The sequence below is a fragment of the Lepidothrix coronata genome, unplaced genomic scaffold, assembly GCF_001604755.1.
Source record: "Lepidothrix coronata isolate B3197 unplaced genomic scaffold, Lepidothrix_coronata-1.0 Scaffold149, whole genome shotgun sequence".
In the NCBI taxonomy this organism is placed as follows: domain Eukaryota; kingdom Metazoa; phylum Chordata; class Aves; order Passeriformes; family Pipridae; genus Lepidothrix; species Lepidothrix coronata.
The window spans coordinates 1,803,170-1,816,365 of NW_016690329.1; the positions used below are offsets into that span (position 1 = coordinate 1,803,170).

General features: G+C 40.1%; 1 protein-coding gene across 6 annotated transcripts in view; it reads left to right on the plus strand.

Annotated features, from left to right (window-relative positions):
- MYO1B (myosin IB) overlaps positions 1-13,196 on the plus strand; it is a 97,518-nt gene that overhangs the window by 20,034 nt on the left and 64,288 nt on the right. The window lies entirely within an intron of this gene.

The window sequence follows — 13,196 nt, forward strand, 5'->3', positions numbered from 1 at the left end:
GCTTATTCCTAATAATTCTTTACTTTTCCAGAGACTCAGTCTTTGGACTTGTTCATGTGGCTCAGCTGAGTGCTGCTTTCAGAAGAGATACATAGTTGAGGGAAAATGATCACTCCAGAGGTTAGTTGGCAAAATCTGTGACTGATAGAGATCATAAATAGCAATTAGGGAGGCCTGTCAGTACCTAATTGTTAAACCCATGCTAGGAATTAGTTGAAAGAGAAAGGGGATGAAAAAAAACCAACCTACAGAGAACACTGAAGTCTTATTTTGGCAGGGGTCAGGATTATTGCTCTCTTAACCTCTCTAGCGAGGCAGCACTGGATATGGTGTATCCCTGAATGTAAGTCCCTCAAGCATAGAGATGAAAAGAGGATGAAGCATCACATTTGCTTCAAGAGTCAAAAGACTTTGTGCCTGAGAAGAGCCTCTTCTGTTGCAGTCTGCTCTCACACCACCCATGGGATTCACAGTTTCCTGTATTTTACACTTGGTAGGAGACCTCAGAAGTCCTTTTGAGAAAATAAGAGTTTTGAGGAGGGCAGTTATCATGTGGCTGTATTGAAATGGCCGTCTCATTCTCTGAAGAGCATTTTGGAAGTGATTTGCTGTCTTGAATGCTTAGGGTATGAAGCAAGATTTCTCTCGCATACAACAATAAATTTAGCTTTTCCCTGAAATTTGAGCAGGGCTGTTTTAGTGGGTTTGGATAGCACATAATGCAGCCATCTCGCCCCAGTGCTTCAGAGGTGGATGTAGTCTTATTGACAAGAACAGTAGTTGCTTGTTTGCTGCTGGTATTAGATGGCATGAAAATTTGTAATAACACAGAATAATACAGGAAATGATTTATAGCAGGATGTCTGGCTGTAAGGAGGCTCCAAAAATGCACCCAACATCCAAGAAGTATAGACAGCCCGAAAAAGCAGTGTATAGATGAATGTTGTACTTTATTTTAATTTTTAGAATGGTCTGGAGTGACATTTAGACTGGATTCCAAAGTTTGGTGGAATGAGCCTTTCCTTCAGGCCTCTAAGTAGCGCTGTCTAAATTAAGGAATGAAAAGGCCCTTTAAATCCTTTTTCTATGGCACTGGTGCTGTCATTCTTCTGTGAGTGTCTGGGACATGGGATGTCCAAGATGAGAATGTACAATGCCATATTGTAGCAGCAGAGCTGTCGCACAGGTGGGGTGGAGCTGCCAGAGCTGCTTGCACACAGGCCATGTGGAGTCAGGGTGGATTTCTATGCTCTTGTGGCATTTAAACACTTCCTAGGCTAAGAAGGAGTATATATAGAGACTACAGGAGATATAAAAAGCATCAAGACAACACTGTCTCCCAAAATACCCCAGGGGATGGAGAGTACTGGCTGCTGCTGGTCTCGATCTTCCACATCTCTCTGTCTTTTAGGAGATACAGAAGCATATTCTGCCATGACAAAATTATTCAAAAGCATCAGATCCACTGGCTTACAAACCACTGAAGTGTCCACAGCTATGCCAGTTGGCAGTGCTGTCAGCCACAGCTCCTGAGGTCCCGCTGCCAGTTCTGTCTCCTCTCTGGGCAGGGCCCACCTGGGTCCACTAGAGCCTGCTCATCCATCAGTTTCTCCTTTGGAGAGCTGGGTGTGGTCCTAGCCAACATTCGTGTGTCCAGTGGGCTTCTTGAGGAAGCTTGCAAAAACGTAAGGCTTTGGGTACCATTAAAATGTAGTGAGTTTGTAAGGAAAACACTTAACTCGAGATCTGTTCCAGATGCTTCTGTAACTCTATAATTGTTGTCGTGGCGTACAAAGGAAAATAATCTTGAAGCACCCTTCATGAATTAACTGCTGGCTTAGAGCCTCAACAAAATAACTTCATTTTCAGAACTGTTTTCAAATATTTACTCATACCTCTGTACACAGCATACTTCACATTTGACTTCAGTCATGTTGGGGATCGAGAGTCAAATGTTTTTAGTTATCTATGGTGATCTCTTTCTCTCTTCTTTTTCTTGCATATGAGTGTATTTGTTATAGTCTGTGTTTATTTGTAAGCACAAAAAAGTTTGGGGTTTGGCTAGATTATTAGACCAATGATAATTAGGGAAAAAAGGCAAAAAAACCCCAAAACCTTAATATATGTTGGAGATGTGTGTAAAGGCTTTAGTAGTCTACATTAACGGTAACATTTTGCCAGATCCTATTTCTTTCATTTTCCTGGAACTGGATTGTTCTGTCTAGCATTCATATTATGCCACTGGTATTTTTAGGATATAAAATGCTGAGGGTGTTTTTTTTAAATTAATTCACATTGTCACGTAAAGTAAAATGTTCCAATAGCTTCATTTTTCTTTTCATTAGAATTTTGGGGCTTTTTTTACTCACTGAAAAGGATGACTTGTACTTACAAAGGAGACACTGCTATATTTCGCTTTCTGAATGCCTCTGAAAAGTGAGGGCAGGTAGAGGCCCTGTCAAAAATGAGACAAATCCCATTTTATGCATTGCGTGTTCATGGACCAGAATTTTCATTATGCCCTTCCTGCACTGACAGCGTGGTACTCTCTTAAGATCTGGGATTTCAGATTGCAATTAAGAACAGCTGTTGTCCTTTCACTGGAAGTGTCCTGTTGTGTTTAATGGTTGTCTTTTTTTCTTCTTCTTTTCTTTTTTTTAACAATTTAGAGCACACCAGGAAATGCCCATCTGCTCTGCAAGGAGCCTTTGTCATGATTTTACATGCAGCATAAACAAGGCTAATGTTTAAACCCTTAAAGAAACTTCAGTAAAATTTCAGATATTGTACCACCTTTAGCGTCAGATCGTTTTCGATTCAATCTCTTTTTATGGGCAACATTATGCAAAAGGCTGCTTTTTTCAGCTCTGGGTACATTATAGTTAATATAGTTTGGGTTATTAAAGATAAACTTTTTCATGTTAGGAATCAGGAAATACACAGTCTTAATATTTACTGTCTAGTACACTGAATAATCTTTTACTTATGTTTTGAACAGATAAGAGAGCTGGGATTGGGGTTTACAAACAAAGGTCCGAACTACAAAGACAGTTTAATTGTGGTCATTTCAGTAAATTAGTTCAAATCTGCATTTTTTTTGTATACACACTTTCTGTTTTACATATTAAAGAAATGATTTTTAGTTGCTTAACCTTGTGGAGTTCAAGCTGCAACTGATCATAATTACTCCAAGATGACTTTTAGTGAGAATGTATCCACAGGATGAAAAAAACCGTGTGCAGTCGACATCCTCCTTGAGCATCAGCATTCCAACCAAGGATGTAGGTGCAATACATTGTCCCTGGAAATAGTCCACGTGGGCTGAACTGAAGCCTCGTATTTGAGCAGTCTGAAGAAGGCTTTCATTTCCTGCTTTGACCATTCATAGAAAGATAATTTTGGACGTATATCCACAAGTCTCATTCACAAACTTGGCAAATGCTATTTAATACACTGAATACACACATTAGCTCAGTGTTGTACCTGAGCTAACAAGCTCTCAGAAGCTCAGATAAGCTTTAGTGCCTGCTTTGCCTGGGGGTTCATGACAGGTATTTTGTTTGGAAAAGAGAGCTGGGAGGCAGATATTAAGTTGCGTAAGCCTTCTTAGCTTCTTAACAAACTACTTGGTTTGTTAAGAGAACTTAAGAGTTACTTGCAAAATTAAAAAAGATTCAGTAACTCCTTCCGAGTAGAGTAGCAGCATAACTATGTAATTACATAGTGTTGACATTACCTTTCAGATATTTTCCAGATAACTGAATTAATTTTATTTGCAGTTCTGCCACTGCATTCTAGCTTTTGTTACAGAGCCTAGATGAGGGTGTGAGAATACTCCTACTGCCCCTCTACTCTGCTCTGATGAGCCTCACCTGCAGTGCTTCGTCCAGCTCTGGAGTCCTCAGCTGGATGCAGCTGACAGGAAGGACGTTGACCTGTTGGAACGAGTCCACATGATTAGAGGGATGGAGCATCTCTCCTATGAGTAAAGGCTAAGAGAACTGGGATTGTTTGATCTGGAGAAGAGAAGGCTTTGGGGTGACCTAATTGCAGCCTTCCAGTACCTGAAGGGAACCCATAAGAAACATGGAGAGAGACTGTTGACAAGAGCATGTAGTGACAGGAAGAGGGGGAATGGGGAAATGGCTTCAAACTGAAAGACAGTAGGTTTAGATTAGATATTAGGAAAAAATTCTCTTCTGTGAGGGTGGTGAGGCACTGTAACAGGTTGCCCAGAGAAGCTGTGGATGCCCCATCCCTGGAAGTGTTCAAGGCTAGGTTGGATGGGCTGTGGAGCAACCTGTTCTCGAAGAAGCTGTCCCTGTGCATGGCAGAGGGGTGGTAGAACCTAAATAATCTTTAAGGTCCCTTCCAACCCAAGATGTCCTATCATTCTATTTCTACGGTACTGTGATATGAATTTGGTGGAGTGCTTGGGATTTTTTTCCTCTGGCAATCTGTTGCCTTCCACTGCAGTGTGTGGCTGACATCTCTTTACCTGTCTTATCACTCCAAGATGTATCTTTTTATGTGAGATGATGTAGCTCTTGGGTTTGTGCTGCATTCTGGAGTTTAGTTGTGCGAGGTTACGCTGTCGTCCTGTGAGGTGAGACCTTTTAAAGCATGTCCCTTTCCATGAAGTGAGTATGTGAAACTGCACACCCTCCTTCACTGTTTTTCTCCCCCTGAGTACTGGAACATGTTTCTTTACTTTAGAATAAAGGAATAAATTTATTTTTCACTCTCCAGTTAGCAGAGTAGAACAAGCTTATTTGGAAAGCACCAATACATCTGCAATGAAATTATTTGCAGTGAGAGAAGTCCCTCCGTGAGCATGTGGTAACAATAAACACATATTGTGGAAGTCAAAACTTGACTTGCCATATCTCTGCTGTTACTGCACTGGGAGGAAATTACTTATTCCTACCTTTTGACTTCAGGGTGATGCTTCTTAAGGCTGCAAAAAAAAGGCAAGATTTTCCATTTGCTGAGCAGGAGTATGTTTTCTGAGGCAGAGACATAAAACACTATGTGCTAAACATTTTTCCATGTGAAATCATAAGAGCAGCACTCTCCCCTTCTCTGCCCCAGGAAAACCCTGCAACCAGTACAGCCCTGTTGTGGGGGGACGTGAGACCAGGAAGTCACTGGCATTTTTAACAGAACAAATCAGTGCTCTGCCACTCACTGGGACAGTCCCCCAAAAACATCCTATTTAAATAATAAATTAAAAAAGGAAAGGAGAAAAGTGACTAATAGTATATTCCCATCTGTACGGGAAGAGCCAAGTTATATTGATCATTGTTCCTCTAATGGGGTTATAGAGTCTTGTCTTCTGAGTATCTCACTTAACCTGTACCCTGGGCCTGTTTTTTCTGAAATAGCTATGGATGGTTGTAAGGCCCCATGTTTAACCACAGTCCGTGTTTTAAAAATGAGGAATAATTGTTTTGCAGTGTTTCATTGAGGTGGATGATGAATTATAGTGTTATTAGGGGAGTCCTCTTATAGCATGCTGTTCTCATGGTGCAGCAGCACACTCAAAGCATTTCTTGTTCTGTGGAAAAATATTTCTTTTATGTAAAATTTGGTCAAAGCTGACATGAACTAAACATGTGTATTTGACCAGTGAACTTCCCTGTGTTTCAGACACACCCTGTATTAAGTACAGAAACTAATTCAATTTTCTGTAAAAATATTGAGAGTCTGGATATTTCAGTGCAGAAACAGAACAACTGTTTTCTCCTCCTCCCCCCTGTCCTCACTGTCCCACCAGCCCTTCATTTTCACATATATGCAAGAGCTCAATTCAAATATACTGCTGCATAGTTGAAATAGTAAACTGGGATTTTAAATAATTTTGTGCCCTCTGGTTAAACTCTGACAGAAGCCAAGCATGGCAAATCAGGTTGCACGTCTCTTCCCTTACTGTTCAGCTGGCTGACCTTGCTACTCCATTTGAACTGGGGAAGTGGAATAAATCCTAATTTTTGCAAGCCCAGCCTCAGGGACAGCAAAGCTTCAGAAGGTCCATGTTGAAACACAGATAGCTTGCCATCAGCACTTCTGGTTTGCCATGAAACTGCTTTCCCTGCCAGTGGCCACAGGCTCGTGTAGTGCAGTTGGGTTGGCAGTGCAGGGAAAAACCTGGAACTTCTGGTGCAGAATATGGCTATGAATATGGCTTCAGCATATAGTTTGGCAGTAAAAACACTGAGCCTAAGGAGTTGGCCGGTTTAGGCAGTCATTAAATCAAGCATGCAATTGCTGATTTATCTTAGCAAATAAACAGCTAATTAAATACAGTTTTTGATAAAACAATGGAAATCACTTCCTGTACTTCCCTTCAAGGGGACAGTAAAATTATTGGTTTTGTAAACAGAAATGCCCAAGAAATTTGAAATCCTTGCAGTGCACGTTACAGCAGACTGCTTTGGTATAGGTCTGTGGGAGGCCCGTCCGTGTCCTCCCGTGTGACCATGCAGGAGCTGGTTGGCTGCCTTGCATAATGCAGCCCAGTATTTGGAGTGAGAGATTGTTTTGGTTACAAACTCACTGGTAAATGCTGTGGAATTGGGATTTACCAGTTGATGTTAGTAGGGGTGGGGAGGTGATAGTTATGTGCCATCCAGCTGGCTGATGTAATTTCAAGGAAAATGGGACTAATCAAGGGGGCATCCAAGCCAAGCTGCTTTTCTGAAAAGCAAGGTGGTATTTGCTTCCCAGCCTTGATTTATGTGTATCTTCACTTTAGCTGACAAGAACCTGCTCCCAATAGGAGTTTGCTGTTTTAATTCCCTTCTTGAGGCAAATTAAGTCATGAGTTACTTCCCTTCTTTAGGCAAACTAAGTCACGAGTTACACCTGTTGTTTGTGTGCAACTGCAGGTGTTTATGGTGTGTACAGCTGGTATTGGTCCATGTTAGTTTGGTTTGGTATGCCCTGGAGTACCAAAATCAGCCTGGTGTTCCATGGTTAATGTGTCACGAGGACAGGGGATGGACTTGTTGGCTGCATCACTGAGGCTCTGCCTACTGCTCCCCTCTGCCAATACTTTGGAGGACCCAACCTTGGGCCTGTGCCCAGGTCAGTCTCCTGATGGTCTGCTGGGTGTATTTCCCTACCAACTGACAGCACTGAGCTGTTGAATGGGATGTGGACACTCTTACCAGGTTTGCTAAAACTTAGATGGATTGTAGTCTGGATTGGAAGGTGGTGTGATCATCCTCAGATACAGAGATCCTGTTTTGCACCAGTTGAAGGAAAATAAGGCAACAGCTGTGTCAGAGGCTCCTGGTAAAAGGCAGGCATCTTGTTTTCCATCATACTAATGTGCAGCTCTAACAAGATTCCTCAGATGTTGTTGAAATAGGCAGAAAATCAATGGCTGCGTTTTTGGCTCTTGTGTACAGTGCTAGGGAAAGATCATTGTTGGTTTAAAAAATTAGTAATTTTTTTTACTTACAGTAAAAGGAAGTGATCAAAACTGATAAAGTCTGCCTTGAAATGGAAATAGGTGACATCCTGTGAGAGGGAAAAGGATCAGGCTGTGATGAGCTGCAAGGTTGTGCAGGCACAGTAGTTGGGGAAGAAGCATTGGCTGAACCTCTCTGTAGGGAGGTTTTTGAGTTGAAGTCCATTGAACATGTCTAAAATTTGCCTCAGTCTGAGAAAGATGAGATTTTCAGCAAAAACATTTTTTTTCTTTTTGTCCAGACCTCAGACTATTGGCCTGAAACAAGTCTTCTAAACCTGCAGTGTATGTGTGGGCATCGGAGGGTATATTATATTCCCAGTCTACTAGAACAGAAAGTAAATCTCTCTGGTTTAATATTAGCCTGTGTACTCAAGTGTTTTACTCTTGAAAATCAAGAGTGGCTTTGTCCTTTTCCCCCTCCCTTTTTCGCTGTCCCTTCCCTTCTGTGAATTACTGCTGCTTCTTACAAATCAAATAGGCTGTTTTACACAGCTTTGGGCTTTATTCTGCATCTAATAACGTCACAGTTGCTAATGTGAATAACAAAGCAGGAAGGTCTACGCAGGAGGTACCCTTCTGCTGTATTAGCCATGTAGTATTGTTGATCAAACAGGTTTCTGTGCTCACCAGGAAAATAAAAATGGAGAATATGAATAGGAGAAAAGGTTTTCCATCTGTCTTAGCACACCTCTTTATCCTCATGTTTAAATTTGGTGGTGTTTTTTGGTTTTTTTTTTGTTTTTTTTTCCCGATTGGCATTATTGAAAGAGCAGCTGCTTGCCTGTGAAGGTCTATCCTAGCTGATGCTCCATCAATTCAGCTGCTACTTTATTCACTCCAGTGGCAAGCTAATCAACCTTTTCTTTTCAAGTGTGTCAAAGTGCTGAACATGAGACAGTTTGTAATTATGGAAAATGGGAGTACACTTTTTATCCTTAGGGCAATTAGATTAAATGATTCTGCACTATGAGCTAGTACTATAAATAATATCTTACAGTTGTTTTCCCTGAATGGTGAATTTTCCACTGAGTTTCAATGTGTGGGGGAACATATATAGTGATGATTTACAATGTAAAGCCTCTAAGTACCTTATAAAATTTCCTTCTGCTCTTTCCAGCTGAGGTTTGTTTTTATACTCAAACAAACTCTGATTCTGATGTTTTCCCACTGCATAGTGTGAGAGAAGGAAATAATTACTTTGCTGTTACCCTATTACTGAACACTTCTGTGCATTCAGAAAGAGAAGGAAGGAAATCAAATTATGCTCTTAATTAAACTTGAAATAATTAAATTATATTTTATGTAAAATTTATGTTAAAGGTGTATCTACAATTTACATTTTACTGCTGTTCTTTTTAGTCTAGCATGGTATACAGTCTTTGATAAGCACTGACTTTTAGTATCCTGCCAGTGTGTTTAGACACAGCTGAGCAGAAATGAACCCTGGTACCAGAGCTCTGCTCCACGTGGAATTGGAATGGTCAAGAAGAGAGATTTTTCTAATTTCCTTTGAAAGTAGCAAATGAGGTGTCAGTTGCCAGCCAAGATTAAGCAATAGATGTTCTAAAATGGGGACCTAGAATCTCTGAATCAAAGCAACAGCTGGTGAAGATGGGATGAAGTGAATTGACTCTATTAGTGCATGAGAAGAGCAATTGGAGGGAATTTAAAGTAGTGCTAGCTAATTACTGTTAATTGAGAATGCTGAGGAAAATGAGAGAAAGAATGAAAGTGATAGCGGAAAGAAGAACCAAAGGCTGGCAAATACTAATTCTTGTGATTTTTTGCTTAAAGGAAAAAGATGGTAGAAAAGCTGCTCCCATGAGCTGAATTTCTGACAATAAGAGCAAGGGTTTTATACCCCTGGTGTAATTGTCAGTGTAATCTGGAGGGTTCAAATGCAGCCCTAGGAACTGGTGCTTGTTTCAGCGTGAGTGCATGGGAACCTTGCTCCTGTCTCTTCCTGACCCTGAGTTTATGTTTTAGCATAGAGATGCTGAAAATTGCCAGAGCCCTGTGGAAATTCCCCTTGGAGGCCTGTGCTGTTTCCCTTTGTTAGAATTTTTGGGTTAGGACTTTGTGACAGATCTGGCCATCTGGAGCTTGTGGCTGAAAAAGCCTTGCTATAAAAAAGCAGAGCCTTCTTACTGAGCTAGGTGTGGGTGGCGTTTCGATTTCAAATTGCTTCTATACTTAAGGCTTAGCTAAAAGAGAACTCCAGTAAATATTTCTGTGTTTGTTGTGGTAGGAGAATGTCATCCTCTTTTATGAAAACCTAAAAATCAAAGGAGAGCTTATTATAAGGTATGGTAACTGTCGCTGCTGACACACTCACCAGCTAATTCGAAACACATGGTTTATAACTGCTTTTTAAACTACAAACTATTCTAAAATTTTACTTAGGCTCTGTAATTGTGAGGTGGCTCAAAGAGTGGTATGTGGTTTAAATCTATAGTTGCAAATGTTGACTTTACAAAGCCATGTCTCTTAATGTTGCAAAAAAAAAGAGCGGGATTCCTTGTGGTCTGTAGATCACTGAAATGTGTTAAACTAAAATAACGTTGAATGAAATTTTTTTTTAACAAATAGGGAACAGTGTAAAATTGCATTTTTTTGATCACGTGGAGTTTGAACTAAAAGACTCGAAGTTTGTTTTTGTTTGGGTTTTCTTTTATTGTAAATATGGAAGGCAATAATAGATAGGAAGGACTGTAAGGCATAATGGTGTGCCATGAAAGTCAACATGATACTTGAATAGATCTTTTTCTTTTAGATAAAGATCTTTGTTCAGACTCTGACATAAATGTGCTTATGCTGTTTCTTCAGTGCCAGAAAGACAAGGAAATCTTAATTGTTTAAATAGACTCTTGGTTATTCCTCCTCCAGTTGAATTGTTGGAACACTGGTTGAAACGTCAGCACTAGATTTTAGAACACTTCTACTAGGTAACTTTTGATACTTACTTTTTCTTTTGTCTGTAGTGGGTAATATTTGATATACTGGTGGAGTATTAGGCTTTGGTGGATTGTGTAAATTGTATGCCAAGCATCTCTGACTGGATTAAACCAGAACTGGATGAAATCCTCCTCTCTTCTCCAACTTCAGAGGCCTCATTGCAGTATTAGACTCTCGGTTTCTCTGCGGAAGAAGGAGAAAAAGCATCATTTGGAGTTTTTAACTATGCAGTGCAGGCAGAGTTAATAAATACATCAGGCAGTAAAATATATTTTGACAGGAGCTGTTGAGAAACTTAAATTCAGTGTATTAGAAAAGATGAATGGGTACTAAGCTGATTAACTCATAACTCAATATATCAACAAAGAGAATACTTTCTCTGTGCTTGATCCTGACTTCATTTTCTGGTGTGAAACTACTGCCAAGAAAGTTGTTTCAACAGTGAAAGTCTAGTTGATGGCTGAGATTGTTTGAGGGACAGCAGGTACAGAATGAGCCATCTAGTCTCTAAGAAAAGCATCTCAGAGTCTTATCTTCTTGCTGAAAGTCAGTTTTCTTGGTCAGACCTGTGGAAATCACAGCATTAGTGTTAAAGTTGTCTCACATGGCCCATGAATGCTCAGCACAGTTTATTCCTTTCATCTTCATCCTGTTGCTTTTTATTTTTTCCTTGCAAAAAGGTAATGTGTGCTGGAATAAGCTTTTCTGAGTGCTGCGCCTTGTACTCTTCAATTTACAAGTGTATCTGCAGCAGTGTTCAACAAATATTATTAATTTCCTAAACATATCCTGTAAGAGAGTCTGGTAAAGTGTTATTGCTACTGTAGTTTGGATTCTGGGCAGTAAAATGGATGCCAGAAATTGTGTCATGGTCTCGCAGCAGCAGCAGAATATTATTTTTTTAGCTAGTTCTCCAGCATGTTGGCCACTTCACAATCCAACTTTGTTGTAATGCTAAAAACATTACAGCCTGCTACTTTCTCGTAAACAGATTTTCACCTCCAGTTGAACTACTGAGTTTAAATGCTTCAATCACCATAGCAGTATTAAGGTTTGGGAAATCAGTCTTTCTCCTGGGTTCAATGGTATATGTACCGAAAGGAGTTAATGACCTTTGATCGTGGGTGTTAAGTGAATGGCCCAACCATCTGTGCAGAGAGAAGAATTGTGATTTAGTGCCTTGGACAAAAGCAAGTTGGTGAGAAAAGCAGTGAGAGAGAGGAAGCCCTGGGTGGGTCGTGTAACTAGGCAGGCAGAGGTGCTGTAGGAGAGAAGAAAGGAGGGGGACATAAAGAGAGGGGAATCAATGGCATAAGCATCCTTGGCAGGTACTAGAGAGGGAGGGGAAGATCTTATTGTTTAGTGGCAAAGGAACTGTAAGGCATTTTATTAACCCATTTTCCAAACTTTTCAGAATACCCCTCACTTGGTACGCTGGTCTCTTGCAGGGTGGTTGAGCTGGTAACATGATGAGACCATAAAAACAAACATGCAAACAAAACCAAAACCCCAGCTAGGCAAATATGAGATGAGTCTAGTACTGGTGAGGGATGAAGAAATAGAAATGGTGTTGTACATAAATGTGATGATAAACTGGGGACAGCATGACACGCTCTTCATAAACTTTTTGGGGAGAGAAGCCTGGAGCTAAGGGACAGTGGTAGCAATAAGTATTAGTATATGTAGATTTAATATTTAAAGCTTTCAAACTGCAGCAGTAGGAGCCTCTAGAAAAGGCTCTCACTGCTTGCATTGTGTTGTTCGTGCTTCCCTTAGCTGGTGTCATGACAAAGAGCTTGCTTTTCTGTAAAGGGGCTGTGGTTGCCTGTGAAAACACTGCATGACTACGTTGTTCAAAACAAATACTTGATCTGTTTACAGTTATCAGCTGAATGCAAAGCTCCTGAACTGTTGTAGAATAAAGAATCAGGTTTCTAAAAAGTGTGTTGAACCTGCAAGGATTATGCATTTTATGTTGACCTAAGAGTTCATTTCTGTTTTTCATACATGGATTGTTTGCTGTAAATAATAAACAACACTTTTCAGTACATACAAAGAGTAAATATTTTACTAGATGCGGTAATGTAACAAAGCCCTTGGTCTGTTGAATAGATGTTTATTTCGTGTAAAAATACACCATGTTTGACTATGAGATTTTTTTCTTCAATTGTGTAATGCCCATATGCCTTTCTATTTGGATTTTGCTTTTATGTCCTTCTTTCCAAGGTGTTCTAGTGCTTAGTTTCTGGAGTCCTTTATTCCATGAATTGAAAAATGCATTGGAAAGAAAATCTTTACTCTTTCTCTGTCTCAAAATTACTGCTAAATAAAACTAAATATAAGAAGGCATCTGCATGTCTGCAAAATATATGTTGCTGCATGGCAGCAGAGTACATCTGGATTCAAATTGCAGCCCAGGAATTTCAGGGTCATGATGTTCTGAGCTCCAGGAAAAGGTACCTTTGGTACAGGAAAGATGTTTGTTCTTATTATATACTCTAGGTTCACTACATGACATCACACTTGCTGAGTTAAGAACACAGTTATTGGGAAATAATTCTGCATATTCTTCCAAAATCCAGCTATATCCAAAGGCTTAAAATGCTTTATAAGGTTGTGAGATTTCTTCATACTGAGTTGAAATTGCAGCTTACTGTATTGTTAGTGCTCAGGATTCTCCTGTTTCCTTTTCCTTAGATGTCTTCAGACAGAACACGTCCTGCTGATGCATTGACATTTTTTCAATGAAGAATATGACATTTTG